Source organism: Dipodomys merriami, unplaced genomic scaffold, assembly GCF_024711535.1.
Source record: "Dipodomys merriami isolate MVZ:Mamm:240054 unplaced genomic scaffold, mDipMer1.0.p SCAF_2, whole genome shotgun sequence".
NCBI classification, from domain to species: Eukaryota; Metazoa; Chordata; class Mammalia; order Rodentia; family Heteromyidae; genus Dipodomys; species Dipodomys merriami.
Window position 1 is genome coordinate 1979391 of NW_027203381.1, and position 17666 is coordinate 1997056.

A 17666-nucleotide genomic window follows, 5' to 3' on the forward strand; every position below is an offset into this window, starting at 1 on the left:
CAGGCATACAAACTTTTTCAAATGTTGATATGTGAAAAGATGTAAAGAGAAGTTCTGTTTAAAAGCATTTTAAGCTTGGCACTGGTGGCTCACACCTGTAATCCTAGCTACTCAGGAGGCTGAGATCTGAGGATTACGGTTCAAACCCAGCCTGGGCATGAAAGTCCATGAGACTCTTATCTCTAATAAACCACCAGAAAACTGGAAGTGGCACTGTGGCTCAAGTGGTAGAGCACTAGGTTGAGCTGAAGAGCTGAGGGACAGCGCCCAGGCCCAGAGTTTAAGCCCCTCAACGCCCCCCCCCAAAAAAAAAACCATTTTAACACTAGGGCTGAACTAGCATGAACTCCTGTTCTTTCAACATGGGCCAACTATGGCTTCTGCAAATATACCAAAGAAAATAGATCACCTTCACTAAGGGCAGCAGTAAGAGTATATCCTCAAAAATGCACTTGTAAAAAACATGAACGAACACACACACACACACACACACACACACACACACACACACACACACACACACACACACACACACACACACACACACACACACACACACCAGTTTAAAATAAATGTTCTGTTGAGCCAACCTGACTCATGTATTTTCAGAGACAAAAGAAAAACGATTCCATCAATAAAGGTAGCAATAAGACTCTTTATTATCTTCTATATAATGATGAGAACTTCTAAAACAAAAGGAAAAATGATATTTATTTCCCATTTGATTTTTAAATTAATGAAATAATCCAGCATTTTCTTACATCAAGAAAAAACAGCAAGCATTTTACAAACACGTATGAAATTTTCACCATATGAAGGAAAATACTATACAGTGATATAAATGTTTTATCTATTGGAATAATATTCTATGGGAGCTCCATTACAAAGTCACGTGTGATATAAACAGAGACATACCCCATATAGGTAGGGGGAAAACAATGGAGGGGGTAACAATGTTCAAGAGGAAGTGGAAGTGTACTCATTACCTCACTCATGTAACTGTAACCCTCTGTATAGTATCTTTACAATAAAAAAAATTTAAAAAAAAAAAAAAAAACAGAGACATACCCCATATAAAGGATCAGAAATCACACATCAAAGAAGAATATTCAGACTAGTCGAATTGTTTTACAGAATTAAATGTACTTTCTCTCTTGCTGAGAGTAGGGAGAAAGTTGAACATCTCAAGGGGAGGCAAGATTAAGCAATGCCTTAAATAACACTAAGGAATGAGTAGTACAACTCTAGGCAGACCAGAATACACAGCTTTTCATAGTGTCGTCACTTAAAAGCAGCAATTGTTCAATCTAGCCCAGATCACAGAAAGAAGGAAAAGGTAGATTTTATTCAGAAGGGAATAGTTAGGACATTGCATCATCTTGGAACGATTAACTTTTCAAGACATAAGTTATATTGGAGGTAAGGAAGTCTAGTGGCAGAAAGAGCTCATAATGATTTGTTACAAAGATCTGGAACTAGAACAAATTCAGTTAAGAGAATACAAAAGGATACAGCATAGTTTAATGAGTACCTTAAAGTGATCTATAAGGGAGTAAAAAGGAACACAGTTTATGCTAACATAAATTTGTAAAATAATAATGATTATACAGTGTTATTAGAACAAGTATCATATTACCAGTAGAGATGGAAGCAAAGAGGCCTTTCTTTAAAAACAAAAACAAAAAAAAAACACTCAAAACAGCTTAAGAACTCCTTTTTTCCAAGGCAGATTTCTTTCATTCGCTCAACAAACACTTACTGAAAGATTAGCATATACCAGCAAGCACCAATGATTTTCTCAGCAACAAAGCAAAGGAACATGCAGGGCCTCACTGCGAAGTCTCAGAGTTAAGGTATAATCTTTCTTTCTTTCTTTTTTTTGGTCAGTCTTGGGGACTAAACTCAAAGCCTGGGTGCTGTCCCACAGCTCTTCAGCTCAAGGCTAGCACTCTACCACTTGAGCCACAGCGCCACTTCGGCGTTTTTTGCTTATGTGGTGCTGAGGAATCAAACCCAGGGCCTCATGCATGCTAGGCAAGAACTCTACCACTGAGCCACATTCCCAGCCCAAACTCTACGCACCCCCCCCCCTTTTGTTGTTGTTGTTGTTGTTGGTAATGGAGCTTGAACTCTGGGCCTGGGCGCTGTCCCTCAGCTCTTCAGCTCAAGGCAAGCACTCTACCACTTAAGCCACAGCGCCACTTCTGGTTTTCTGGTGGTTACTTGGAGATAAAGAGTCTCACGGACTTTCCTCCTGGCTTTGAACCATGATCTTCAGATCCCAGCCTCCTGAGTAGCTAGCTTTACAGGCGTGAGCCACCAGCACCAGCTTTAAAAAAAAAAAAAAAAAAAAAAAAAAAAGGGAAAAAGAAAGAAAAGAAATCAAGCCAGGCACTTGTGGCTCCAATTAACCACTCACAAAACCAGAAGTGGCACTGTGGCTCAAGTGGTAGAGTGCTAGCCTTGAGCTGAAGAGCTGGGGGACATTGCCCCGGCCCAGAGTTCAGGCCCCATGACTGACCAAAAAAAGAAAAAGAAAGAAAGAAAAAGGAAGGAAGGAAGAGAGAGAGGGAGGGAGGGAGGGAAAGAAATCCTGGCACTTGTAATGGAGTGGAAAAAGAAAGCAAGTCTCAGATGTCTTCCCATGCAGGATTTCAAGGTTAAGAAAACCTAATAGGTATGTGGACTACACCAGTGGTGTGTCTTATTACACCCAACCCTTCTTTCATCATTAGGCTTCCTCTACAAAGTTATCAACTATCACTCACCACGTCCCTTACTACATTCACAATGATGCCCAAATATACTACTGTGTCATTCTTATCCAAATCCTCAAGAAATAGCTGCATGACCAAAACTAGTAAGTCTTGCTACTATTATTTATAGCTATAATCATTTTCATTCTTACCTATAAACTATCAGTTCACCCAGAAGCTGTCATCCAAAATAAAAGTCTGTTCTAATTTCAATAGTTCTCTGGCAAAGTATAAAAGAAAGGTCTCAAGAAAGAAATCCAAACACATACTTCTGAGGAACAATAAAACAAATCAATAGCAGCCTTCTGATGACACCTGGTGGCCGCTTCTCACAGGAAGGTTCAGTGTTTTAGAAAAGGCCTTCCTGAAGCAGCAAAGAAAGTTAACAATCGTGCATCCGTGTTAAACACCAGCTGCAGGCAGCACTCACAACATCTTCCCTCACTTTCATCCTCTGTTCCATTTCTCATTCGTTCCAGCCACCAGACTTGGATTTCTTTTCCCCGAGCCTTACCCCTCTCTAAGGGATGTAGGTCAAGAGACCTGCAGATCTTGGTCTTTGAGAGCCCCATACCACACTCACATCTTATCTCTGGCCTAACAAGGTAACACAGAACCCCTCTTCTCCCTGCCTCCAGCGTCACCCTTTTCTCTATACCTGGACATGCGAATGCTTCAAGTCTATTGCTTTTTCCCTTCGAGGAGTTCGAAAATGGATGAACCCATCTGGGTATAATGTCCACAATCCAATACTCAGGAGGCATGGCTAACCTAGGCAAATGTAGCAAGAACCTGACTCAACCAAAATACAGAAAGGAGGCAGAAGGCTTAGCTACAGCAGTAGAGTGCTTGCCTAGCACATGTGAAGCTGTGGGTTCAATTCCTAGTGTCACAAAAAAAAAAAAAAAAAAGGATGAAATTCAGAAGTTATGATAATTATCTCTCTGGGAAGACAAGGTCTGTTTATGAGTCTATTGTCAATTGTAATGGCCACAGCTGAACAAAAGAATAAACAGATGTGTCCTCTCTCTCTCTCTCTTTCTTCCTTTACCACTCTCTTTCTCTCCCCCCATCCCTCCCTTTTCCAACTAGACTTCCTACTAAAACTGTCACTTCTGTTATTTAAGGTCTTTAAGCCTGATTTCAACAAACAAACTCTGTACTACTGGTATGCACAAGTTTCAGGGTTACCAAAGGTGTGGCACTGCATCTTCTCCTACAACATCTCCCCCACCAGGAACAACCACTTATCCCAGTGGCCACAAAACAGTCTGATCCTATTCCCCATGGCAATGTTCACAACTGCAAACTGAATAATTCCAACAAGAGTATAGTTCATACCCTAAAACTATATTAACTAGAGAGCATGCAGAGATTTTCCACAAATGGATGTGCAATAGAGTCCTGTTACTTCAAATGAGACGAGCTTGTGACACTTGGGTCCAGTAACAGCCTCCTCACTGTCTTGAAAACAAGCAACAACACACTCTCCCAACTGATCCGTTTATGAAGTTATTAAGGGAATTACCCAGAAAAGAATATCTGCAAATTCCTCTGTGCGTGTGCGCGTGCGCACACGCTGGTACCAAGATTTGAACTCAGGGCTCTGTCCTTTAGCTTTTTTGCTCAGTGCTAGCATTCTACCATGTGCGCCACAGCTTTTCGTCAGTTAACTGGAGATAAAACTATAATCTAATATCACCATCTTCCCTGCCCGGGCTGGTTCTGAACCTTCATCTTCAGATCTCAGATCTCCTGAGTACAGCTAAGAGCCACCGGCATCTGTCAATTGTCTAAAAATTATCAGCTACACTGTTCAACTGGTAGACTGGACTTAGTGACCTGCCTTGAAGACAGAAAAAAATAATCGACTGAGTTCTTCCCTTGAACACTGTCTAAAAACATAATATGTCGGGGCTGGGAAGTTGGCTCAGTGGTAGAGCGCTTGCCTTGCATGCCTGAGGCCCTGGGTTCGATTCCTCAGCACCACATAAGCAAAAAGAAAAAAGCCGGAAGTGGCGCTGTGGCTCAAGTGGTAGAGCACTGGCCTTGAGCTGAAGAGCTGAGGGACAGTGCTCAGGCCCAGAGTTCAGGCCCCACAACCGGACCAAAAAAAAAAAAAAACATAATATGTCATCTAAAAATACATTTTAATATGCTTGTACATATATTTTTTTATTTATAAAAAAATCAAGTTAGTGCTGGGCGCCAGTGGCTCATGCCTGTACTCCTAGCTACTCAGGAGGCTGAGATCTGAGGATCTCGGTTCAAAGACAGTCCGGGCAGCTAAGTCCGTGAGACTCTTATCTCCAATAAATCACTAGAAAACCGGAAGTGGCACTGTGGCTCACATGGTAGAGCGCGTGCCTTGAGCTGAAGAGCGCAGGGACAGCGCCCAAGGCCAGAGTTCAAGCCCCATGACTGACAAAAAAAAAAAAAAAAAATCAAGTTATTAAAGAGCCTCGTAATAATAGAATGTTTTAAACTTATATTTGTATTGCATAAAGGCATTATCTTACTGTTTCCTAATTTTTAAAAAAAATTGTTGAGTTTGGATAAAAGCATTGTGTTGCATAGATTTTTTAGGATCTACTGAGCAAAAGGTTTTTCTCTTACTCAGCTAACAGCAGTAATAGGTTTCTTCCTAGCTAAGTACAAAAATTAAGCAGCCTACTATTCTGGCATGTCCAAACATGAGGACATCCAAATATCACATCTAGCCTGATCCCAAACAAAACTTCTCCAGTAAGAATCCTAGAGAAGCCAAACAGGCTAGAACCATGTGTTCACAAGCCTCCAGGTCACAGCAAAGTAGAATTCTTACCCAAGTCACATTCAAATTGTATTCAAGAGAATAGTATTTCTGTTCCAGAGGACACCTGTGTTATAGCCCAAATATCCAAATCAATTCTGCCTGGAATTTAAAAACTTAAATATTTGCTTAGTTCTTAAATAAGAATTAAAAGTCATTGAAATGCCATTTGACAGGGATAAAATATCAGTAACAAAACAAAATAAGTAGACCATCGCCAGTCTCATTATCAAAGACTCCTGTCTTCTAACACTATTTATGAAGATTTACTAACATTCAAATAAAATAACAAATCACATGGCAAAAGCAAATTGTAAAGTGAGCTCAGGCACTACACCTGGCAATGTCTTTTGTTAAAATCTTACTACGCTATATCAAATACATTAAATTGATTCAGTAATAAAGTTAATTTTATGACAACTTTATATCATCCATCCTTTAAAAATGTGTCTTTCAAAGTCAAAAAGATTTTATACAAAAAGCTAAAATTCAGTATCTCTTTTCAAAAATGCGTTGGTTGCACTGTTTTAAGAAAAAACTTATTGAAACAGGAATAATGGGTATAAGCAAAAGGGATGACACTCCTATGAGTAAAGGAAAAAAATTGAAAAAATTCAATGTCATTAAAAGCAGACACTATTGCTTGTGTCTTATGCTATTTGAAAAAGGTTGTTTTATTATCTATGTAACTAATCACAATGAAACCATCTCCTACAACTAAAGACATTATAATGAATTTTCTTTACAGCTACAGAGAAATGGGATTTGCTGTTTTACATCAAATAGAATAGGCTGTATAAATTCTTCTTCCTATTTATTGTAAAATATAATTTCATCTATAAAATCAGTCATGAAATATTAAAACTGAAACAACAGAATTTATATCCTTTACTTAATTTAGTTTAAACGGTCTATTCACTAAAAAAGGGGGTGGGAAGGTTACATGTGATAGAGCTCCTCCTTTCTCAGTAAGTGTTTCCATTAGACGCTTTATTTTCAAGAATTTATAACGTATCCATAAAAAAAGCATTCCACGATAAAAGTTAATCTATGTTCCTTAAATTTCCTTTCTTCTCTTTCAAAAGGCATGAAATGATGACACATAACATGAATCCTGTACAAAATCAGAATTAGGAGTTGAAAATTAAAGAAAATACTCTGTTTAGATTGAAAATTTGAAACAAAGAGTGAAAAAGGATATTAATCTCTGAAAAAGAGGCCTTTGATTTTTTAACTTGACTACACCAGAAGAAACTGAAGAACATGAGAATTCATGTAACCTTACAGAGGCTCAGCTCCCTTATTTACAGAGAAGAAAAAAAAAAAAAAAACTAAGATTCTAGATTTCAAAAGAAATACCTCCCTGACTTTAAGAAGTTTTGAATACTCAAAAACAGTATTCTTAGTAATGGACAAGAAAAAGATGAAAAGTATTTCCAAAAATGTAAATCTGGGAGAAATTTAACCAGAAAAGGGGGTGGGGGAGAAGAGCTAGAGATGCGCTGCACACTGCTCTTAGACAGATTCATCAGGTCCGTGAGAAGAGATGGAATACAACGGCTAATCAAAGAACTGCAGGGGGAAAAAAGACTAAAAGTACTAATTTTGGAAGAAATCTGGAAAACACTGTAATTCCGAATGTCAATAAGCTAACAGACCATATAAAACTATCAAGCCTCAAGACATTTAGAATATAAATTATTAGGTATCAAAGATCTGAGTGTTAAGAAAGTATATTTAGAAAGGCAAAAAAACTTTAGTATTAATTTTTTTAATGAGTCCATTTATATAATAAGGTTAACAGATCCCCCTCCCCCTAACCACGGCAGTGAAATTACAGGTAATTTTTTTTCTACTCTTTCTGGCACTTTTCTATACTTTCCAAAATATGTTCCTTTGAAGGAGCAGGTAACTTGAGTGGAAAGTACTTTTGGGGGTAGGAGGAGGGAAGTTTCCACACACTGTTGAAGAAATGGAAATGACGACTTACAAGGAAAAAAGAAGAGGCTTTGAGTGAAAATGCACTTTAGACTTTGGCAGACGGGTGAACCGATGGGTCACGCTGTGACCCATGATTGCCAGCTGGAAATGTCTGGGGTCTAATTTTGGTCAAATGCCAGAGATACTAAGGAAACTAACTGTGGTTCTGTGGGCCTCACATAAAATATGCAAGAATGGAGTTTGGAGATTTGGAAGGAAGGAGAACCAGTATCAAATCCAAAAGCCAGGCCATGTCTTTCAAAACATTTGCCACTAAAAAAACTTGGGCTCCTGGTGAAAAGGTTGATTCCAGACTTTTAAAGTTGGCAAAGTTAGAAGATGAGCCTAGAGCATCTTACGTCAGGGAGGATGTAGATGTTTAAAAACCAAAAAGTAAGAAGTGGGGGTTGGAGGCATGGCTCAGTTGGTAGAGTGCCAGCCAATAAGCAAAAGTGTCAGGTACCAAGTTCAAGTGCAGATCATGGACAAAAATAAGAAATGATATGGCTTCTGTACATCACCTTTCTAATAATAAGTAATTTTTTTAATTGAAACTACCCAGTAAACAGAAAAAATCCTTCTTTAAAAAAAAAAAAAAGTAATGCCTGAAGGGGCCTCTACCAGCTTCATCTCAGGCAGAAAGAGCATCAAAATAATCCACACCACTGAACTTTTGAAAGTAGAAGTGATTGAAGACAAGCTAGACAGGTGTGCATGGATGCATAAACGGATCCACGGATGGACCGACAGACTGATGACAGAGGAAGGGGGAGAGAAGAGGATTAAAGGAGGGGGAAGAGGATTAAAGGATGACTGTTTGCAGTAAGATGCCAGCCAACGGACAAACATGAGAAATATATCAGCAAAAATCTTATCAAGCAAATATCATCGATGGATACTAAATCTGATGGGGTATATCTCAAATGCAGAGGAATATTTATATGATGTGAAAGCATCTCCATACAAAGTACGTATTAGTTGAGAAAGAGGGGACAAAGGGAACAGTGACTGTATGGGAAAGCTGGCACGAGCTGGCCTGGGTGTTGAATCAACATCCTGCATGAAGGGCAGACGGCCATAGTGGTTCCCCAGAGGTGACAGCCAGAGAACACCATGTCACCCATACGTCGCTACAGCACAACCAAAAGCAAAGAGTCAATACATCATGAAGCATGGTTGAAGAAAAAAAATGGCGAGATTTTTCAAAATTATAATCTTCCAAAAATGTCATTGTCACTGTGGGCCAGCAGCTCACACTTGTAATGCTAGCTACTCAGAGGTAGTAACTAGATACTCTGATCTCCAATTAATCACCAAAAAGCCAGAAGTGGAGCTGTGGTTCCAAGTGGTAGAGCCCTAACCTTGAGTGAAAAAAAATCTGGGACAGGGGCTGGGAAGGTGGCTCAGTGGTAGAGCACTTGCCTTGCAATGCATGAGGCCCTGGGTTCGATTCCTCAGCACCACATAAGCAAAAAGAAAAAAGCCGAAAGTGGCTCTGTGGCTCAAGTGGTAGAGCGCTAGCCTTGAGCTGAAGAGCTGAGGGACAGCGCCCAGGCCCAGAGTACAGGCCCCACGACTGGACCCCAAAAAAAAAAAAAAAAAAAAAAAAATCTGGGACAATACACAAGCCGTAAGTGCAAGCCCCACAACTGACACCCCCACCCTCAAAAAAGAATGTTTTAAAAAAAAAAAGTAGGGCAATGTGACGATAGCTGAATCAGCACAGAATTTTCTTCTGGTTTTATTTTCATGTTTTTCAACACATTTGAAACTTCTTCCTAAGGAAAAAGAATAGGAAGTGGCCTGATTTTGTACATGTGGCTGCAGCATTTCTATAAGCTACCAAGATGCACAAGAATAGAGAGCTCTTAAAAAAAAAAAAAAAAAAAGACAAACAGGGCTGGGACTGGGAATGTGGGAATGTGGTAGTGCTTGCTTAGCATGCATGAGGCCTTGGGTCCAATTCCTTGGTACCATATAAACAAAAAACTAAACAAAATTTGGGGGGGGGGGGGAATGACAGGTTTCCTTAGACCTGACAGAACCCTTACTCTTCAAAGTAAGTCTCCAAGATTTCCAAAAATGCAACTGACCAGTGATCTTTGTTGTGCACTTGTTTAAAAATGGAAAAGTAACAAAAGGTGAAAAAATGCAGCAACTGTCCTCAGTTGACACTCTGTTGAAATGAACCATACAACTTGTATGGAGACGGAAGGGAGAGCTGAGAGAGAGCAAGGGAAGGGGTGACATTATCCAAAACAAAGTGTACTGTTTAACTGACTCAAGTAACAGGAGCCCCTCTGTATGTCACCTTTATAATAATAAGTTTTAAAAAAATTTTGGGTCCGGTTGTAGGGCTTGAACTCTGGGCCTCGGCACTGTCCCTCAGCTCTTCAGCTCAAGGCTAGCGCTCTACCACTTAAAATTTTTAAAATAAAAAAACATTTAAGGGAGCAGGGATTACAAATGTTAAAACAAAGAGACGGGTGCTGGCAGCTCACGCCTATAATCCTAGCTACTACTCAGGAGGCTGAGATCTGAAGATCACAGTTCAAAGCCAGCCCAGGCAAGGAACATCTGTGAGACTGATCTCCAATTAACCACTAGAAAACTGGAAGTGGCGGTGTGGCTTAAGTGGTAGAGTGCTCATCTTGACCTGAAGAGCTGCGGGACAGCACCCAGGCCTAGAGAGTTCAAACCCACAACTGATTAAAAAAAAAAAAAAAAAAAAGTTAAAACAAAATGAGAGGCTGTTGTTTTGAAATGAAGGAGTTCCTGCATTAGGCACCAACAGACCGGATCAAATCAAACCAGAGACACTCTTGCTGTCATCAAAGTGAAACTTTAAGAATTAGATCCCAAGAGTCTGGCTTTTCCAGAAACCCATGAGTCCAGTCTATCAGAATCAGTACAAGTAGCTTCTGCCCCAACCTTTATAAGAGGAAAACTGGAGTACACTGGTGCCAAGTACCTATTATTTGTTTTTCCCTTACAAGACCCTCTGACCTACTACTGCCCAGTGTCAATGGCCATTCTATTTTTACAAAATGGAACTTCTGACAGATGAATCACAAATACAACCAATCTATAACAGAATGTGTTATACTTTATCTTTTTGACAAAGACAACACCAATCCTTTATGAATTTAGCTAACTGTCAAAAACAAGAATCCCATTGAGAGTCTAATTAAGAAAGTCTGGTGTGAGGACCAAAATGTATACTTTTAAAGGGTTCCCTTACATGATCCTGATGAACAGATGTGGATTTTCAACTACTACCCTAAGTTCCTCCATTCTTCAAAGGAAACAAAAATGATATGTAATGTATACTTACTGGACCTAGAGCTGTGGAAGCATATGGGAGGAGGGATAAAAATAATGCATGTGGGCTGGGAAGGTGGCTCAGTGGTAGAGCACTTGTCTTGCAGGCCTGAGGCCCTGAGTTCGATTCCTCAGCACCACATAAGCAAAAACAAAACAGCCGGAAGTGGCGCTGTGGCTCAAGTGGTAGAGCGCTAGCCTTGAGCTGAAGAGCTGAGGGACAGCGCCCAGGCCCAGAGTTCAGGCCCCATGACTGGACCCAAAAAAATAATAATAATAATGCTTGTGTCTGGAGGAGCGAGGTAAATTAGGAAGGATAATCACCGGGGGTTGCAAAGACATTTGTCTACATCTTAATCTGCTATACAAAATTACTGAGAACGTCAATTCAAGCAAACACTGGCTTGCCACAACCTACCATCTTGAAATCCTATGGTATTACAGTAAGATATAATAAAACACTGCTCAAAAGGGAATCAGATTTTGGTACCCTGTAGATTGTTAATTAAACCCATGTGATCTCATTCTTTGGAAGGCTAAAATTTCTGCTCCGGTCCCTTCAATGATCTCATTTTTCTAAGCTAATTTTAAGAATACACTGCCACCTTAAACTCAAATTTTACAATTGTATTTTAAATTAGCATATACTCCTTTAATTGATGCCCCTCATTCAATGATTGTCCCAATAAGTATATACCAAAGTCTGACACATAATTTCACAGTCCGCAGAAATCACAAAGTCAACTGTACACTTCCAAAGTAGTGGTTTGTTGTTTGTTCTGGACTGAAACCACGAAGTTCCCATTACGCTTATTGAAGGTTTTTTTCCTCGTATATTTAAATACCTGAGAAGCACGCTGGACTTTGGTTACATTTGATGATTACACCAGTGTTATTCCACATGTTAGATTATGTTTTTTCCCCATCAGTCTTACTATCTTACCTCATTTTTCAATGCAAGAAAAAGAGCAAATCATATAAGGAAAATACATGTGTGAGCACCATACATACTAGAAGTGCTCAGAATAAGGACTGAGATTATCTGGCTTTAAGAAAACATCACTAAAAGAGAACAAGAAACTAATATCTGCTGGGGGAAGCCCACATCCCACCCTTCTCCATACTAGAGCTCCTTCCCTCACTGCTTGCATGAAATACAGACACTCTGCCATGGAAGGACTATCTTAGGCTGTCAAACTCCTATGAGGAGCTGAATCTGCCAGAAAGATGTAATTCTAGAATTACATATGCCTTGCAATTATTGAGGGTTGCAGAATTTTAGCACTCTGAATACCAAACAAGAAAAATAGTGCTATTTAGTTCCATAGGACATGAAATTTGACATCAGGCTTCTAGAAACCTATTTTCACTTTTCTCTACTTGCAAAATTTCAGGGAATGACTATGAAACCATGTTGGCCTATGTTTACAGTGTAATTGACAGTTATTTAAGAAAAAGTCCCCTAACATGGGCTCAGAAAAACCCGGCAAATATTGATTTCACAAGTGGCCTTTTGTAGTTAACAAATTGCCTAAGCAAACTATAATTTTCCCAAGCCACATGATGTGATACTACCACTTTCTAATGAACTGGAAGACAGATTTTAGGAATTTGTCATCTGCTAGAATGATGTTGGTTTAAAAACAAACCTACCAGTATAAAGAGTAACTTCAAGGGCTGGGCACCCTGGTAACAATGCTGGTAATCTCAGCTCTTCAGAAAGTCTCCATCAGGAGGACAGAGTTTCCATTCCAGCCCAGACAAAAAGGTAGCAAGACTACATCTGAACAAATAAGCCAGGTGCGGTGGTATAAGCTTGTACTCCCAGGTAAGCAAGATGCACAGACAGGAGGATTTCAGTCTAAGGTCCCACCAGGAAAAATATAAATAAATGCAAAACTCTATCCAAAAATATAAAAGCAAAGAAGGGGTGAGGGAGAGGCTTAAGTGGTACAGGGCCTGAGGATTTTTACATACTTTTAATTATTATTATCTTTAAGTTGTTATACAAAGCAGGTTATGAATACATCTTGATCAACGTCACCCCTTTCAACATTCTCACCCAATCCTCCCTTACAGACATACCAAATATTGCCTGATCCCAGAATCTAAGCAGAGTGAAGCCTGCTTAGTGCTTGGATGGGTGCCCTAGTTCAAACCTCAGCAATGCCAAAAGGAGGGAGGGAAGGGACTTCAAAACAAAGAAATAAACACACCTTTTCTATACCAGTCTTTCTCTATACTCCCATTTCTATCTTGCAGGTTTTTTGTCTGTCTTGTTTTTCTTCCCTCCAGCTCTCAAAACATCCTTTGTGTGTGTTCTTCCTCTGACTGCTGGTGGTGAGAAGTCCGTCTACTACCCCTAACATCTGTCCCCAAGGCAAGCTGCCTCTTGTGTAAGCCAGGCAGAGTATGAATCTACCCCCGCAGAGTCACTGTGAGGAGCAGTCCTGAATTTACTGGCACAGGAAGTCAGCATGTAATGTGCTCAAACCAGCACCTAGCAGAGGCAATGCTCAGTATTCACCACCACTAGCATCACAGCCAGTCTTCCCAACAGAACTTACAAGTTCTGTCACTTCTCCAAGACAAAGTCTCCTCCTCCATCATCCCTTTTTCACACAAATTGAGTATGTCACACTGTGTAGATAGACTGGGGGAAAAAAAAGAAAACAAATGTTTTAAATATAAACAGCAACTTTCAATATGTGTAAGACATAGCTATAGCATATCAAGATCAGGAGTACAACCAGAGCTTTAAAAAGCCAAGGTAAGCCTGTAATCCTAGTCACTCAGGAGACTGAGATCTGAGAATCACTGTTCGAAGCCAGCCAGGGCAAGAAAGTCTGTGAGACTCTTATCTCCAATCAAACACAGAAAAGCCAGAAGTGGTGCTGTGGCTCAAGTGGTGAGTCAAAGGAGTTCAGGGACAATTGCCCAGGCACAGAGTTAAAGCCCCAGACTGGTGGAAAACAAGAAAAGAAAACAAAAGAGAAAAGAAAAGGAGGAAGGAAGGAAGGAAGGAATCAAGCAAGAAAGCAAGGAAGCAAGCCAATATACTATCTTGAAGTCCTCTCTGAGCCTGTCCCTATCATTTTCCCTTTTCTTACATACCTGGTAATGGCATAAATTGAATACTGTGTTCTTTCTTTACCATGTGTCTGTGTCTGTGTGTATGAGAAAGAGAGACAGACAGATGAGCGGATAGACACTGGGGATCAAACCCAAGGCTTTATGCATACTAGAGGAGTGCTCCACACAGTCCTGTCTGCTGCTTTTTTCCCCCAATGCTGAGGCTTGAACTCAGGGCCTTGGCACTATCCCTGAGCTTTATGCTCAATGGCTAACAATCTACCACCTGAGCCATAGCCGCTTCCTGCTTCTTCTGAGAGGTTTATTAGAGAGAAAAGTCTCAAGGAGGACTTTGCTGCCCCAGCTGGCTTTGAACCACAATCCTCATTTCTCAGCCTCCTCAGTAGCTTAGGCTAACAGACATGAGCCACCAGCACTCAGGTTCTGCCTGCTTTTATTACATGATTCCGTCTGCAGTCCTAATAATAAGATTTTTGTTTTCTGCATATTGCTGAAGTACAAAGGTAAATGCTATGTGCGCCTTTTTTCCCCTTGAAGATGTGTGAGTTGCCAGACTCTTCCATGCAGCTCACACAGGGTTCAAACTGATGATACTCCATTCTGAGGTGACCCCACTCTGTATCAGGGATTACAGATGAGCACTGCTACGTCTGGCTAGGTATTTCCTTTTGTAAATAGTGTGAGACTTTGTTCTTGCACACACCTTCAGGCACTCAGGTCCAGAATGTTCCCTAGGGCAGTAGTTGTCAAAAATAAAAAGAATCTACTCCACTCACACAGCTGTCATCTAGTAGGTCTAGAGCCCAAAACTGCATTTTGAAAAACTTCGCTCATTGCTAGGAGTCTTCCTAGATGCTAGCAAGCAATATTGAAATATTACTCTGAGATAAAGATGAAGAGAGTTCAGATGTAGTGGCTACATGTGGTTGAAGAATGAGTTCAAGGCCAGCCTAGACTACACAGCAAGACCATGTCTTCAGAAACAGGATAAAAGCTTATTGAAATTAATGAGCTGAAGAGTTTGTGTCTCATATTTACTAGGTACTTTTATTGTAACATTTAACACTCCCCTCCTAGTGAAACAGATGGCAGGAACATCTCTCCCTGTCACTGTAACAGAAGTTAAGCAATGTTAGAACAGTTAGGTATTGTTAAAGTACTGTTACTGTTACTCTTTTGAAGGCTTTTTGTTAAAGCATTATTATTAAGCCTTTGTTGACAGCACCCTTTGAAAAGTCCTTTTTTTCCATTTAAATGTGCAGAGATGTTAGGGACTAAGGAGACTGACAGCTGCTGGACCCATCTCCAGGGCCCTGGCTGCCTTGAGCAAATGACTGCCCATCATGCAGCCAAACTGCCCTCATGCCAATACCAAAAGCACAATGCAGTTCATGAAGGCTCCTCACGAGAAACTTGTACAGCCCGTCAGCTCAGCAGACCAACTGCCACAACTGCCACTTCCAAGTGGAGAATGGGAGGGGGGGAGGGAAGGGGCACAAGGGCCCAAAGAAGACTGGTGACTGGTGCAAAACACAGTCCTTCATTGGGTAACAAACTGTATGATTATTGCACAAACACGAGGGGACGATGGTGATGGGTGCACACACCCTGGTCCCCTCCTCGTGGGGTTGTGTGAGTGGGCTGCACAACTATTTTAGGGACAGCTAGGATCCCAGGATTACCAATGAAGACCTGGATACCATGAAGAAAAGGAAGAGAAGCAGCATTTGGAGAAAGGCACCTCCTGGCAGAGCCAGCAAGACTGAAACTGACTAGGGCAGTTGGGGTAAGAGCTGCTGGCAACACACAGCATCATCAGGCACCAGAGAATGTAAGGAAGTAGTTGATGGAGCTGAGCGCTGGTGCTCACGCCTGTCATCCTAGCTTCTCAGGAGGCTGAGATCTGAGGATTGCAGTTCAAAGCCAGCCCTGGCAGAAGAGTCCCCATGAGACCCTTATCTCCAATGAACCACCAGAAAACCAGAAATGGTGCTGTGGCTCATAGTGGTAGTGTGCTACCCTTGAACCGAAGAGCTCAGGGACAGCGCCCAGGCCCTGAGTTCAAGCCCCATGACAGCGCCCACCCCCTTCACCTCCCCCCACCCCAGCAAAAAAAAAAAAAAAAAAGTAACTAATGGCACCCAGCTGGGACCTGCTGGGGGAGAGAGTATCCTGACCTGGCAGCAGGGATCCCTGTACCATCACCCTGTCCGAACCCCCAAAATCTAGGACGGTCCCATCACCTACAAACACCCACGTGGGCCTGGAATAACTGAGGTCGCCCTGTGCAACCCGTGCCTCCATGCTCACGCGCAAGAACGCTGCTAGCCAGTGTGCCATACCAGGATAAGCATCACCACTGCTTCTGATCCCCCCACAGTACTGCCAGGCATGTGACCTCACTGCCAAAACTGCAATGCACTGTTCTGATCCTGAGTGAGTAATAAAATTGAGCATTTTCACACTCAGATTTCCTTTTCTGGAATCATTTTTTCAATTTTCTATTGTTCTATTTGTGGTTGTTTATAGTTGTAAACATAACTATTTTTACATACAACCTATTCAGGATTTTTGGTTGTTTTGGGAGTTCGGGTGGGTTGGTTTTTTGGGGGGGGGTCCCCTTCATTGGTGGTACTTGAATTTGAACTCTAGCCCCTTGGGCTTGCTTGAGCCAAGCTTTTTAAATTATTTTTCAGGTAGGGCATTAAACATTTTTAGCTTGAGCCAGTCTCAAACCTCATCCACCTACCCACCTACAGTTTCGCCTGTTTACAAGATAAAAGGCATGGGCCCCCACACCAGCTTAGCTGAGACAGAGTGTAGCTAACTCTTTTCCTGAGCTGGCTTGGAATTGCAATCCTCCCAAACTGCAGTTAGGAGGTTACTGGGATCAAAGGTGTGAGCCACCACACCTGGCCGGCCCCCATGATGGTTCTTCAAAATAAACACAAACTGTAAGTATTGTTATATCAAACATATTGAATCTTTCTTCCCTAGTGATCTGCATCTTTCATGATCAATTTAAGACCATTACTACCTGTGCCAGGGGTATGCAACTATTATCCTCTACTGCCTTCTAAAAGTCTCATAATTTTGCCTTCAGTGTTCAAGCCTTCACTTGGTCTATAAGTGATTTTTTTCAAGTGATGTAAATTTGAAAAAGTATCCCACCCTCAGGAAGTTTATTTGGTAAGAAGCACATATTCGACCAACTGTGATTTTTAGGACACGGAGTGACCAAGTGAAATACTGACTGGGTTACTAGCTATTGCTTTATTAGGATTACTTTGCTCTTTCACTGAGGAAAAAAAAAAAAAAAATTCAGCACAAAAACCTGCAACGTTAGTCTATGATGCCCACCACACTCAACAAAGAATCCTTAATATGTCCCTTAAAATCTCAAGTCTTGCCTGAGCCCCACTAGGTCACACTTATAACCCTAGCTACGCAGGAAGCTGAAATGAGAATCATGTATGTTCAAGCCAGGCTGATCAGAAGAGTTGATGAGACTCTTATCTCCAATTAACTACCAAAACCTAAAATAAAAATAAATAAACTGGAAGTGTAATTGTGACACAAGTAGTAGAGCACTAGTCTTGAGCAAAAAAGCTCACAGACAGCACCCAGGTCCTGAGTTCAAACCCCAGGAGTGGCACCAAAATCACCTCAAGTCTTTGTCTAAAAAAAGTAAAAAATTAAGCATT

General features: G+C 41.0%; 1 protein-coding gene across 4 annotated transcripts in view; it reads right to left on the bottom strand.

Annotated features, from left to right (window-relative positions):
- The window catches only part of Znf407 (zinc finger protein 407), a 373602-nt gene that overhangs the window by 351342 nt on the left and 4594 nt on the right, over positions 1 to 17666 (bottom strand). Inside the window, exons 1-2 of one of the 4 annotated variants that reach the window (XM_070028947.1) lie at positions 14666 to 14714; positions 13437 to 13522 (exon numbers count right to left, since the gene is read on the bottom strand). The exons of 2 other annotated variants lie outside the window; for them this stretch is intronic. The gene's annotated coding sequence lies outside the window, so the exon portion shown is untranslated. Of the gene's footprint in view, positions 1 to 13436; positions 13523 to 14665; positions 14715 to 17666 lie in introns of those variants that run through there. One more of the 4 variants, XM_070028946.1, reaches the window with a different exon arrangement.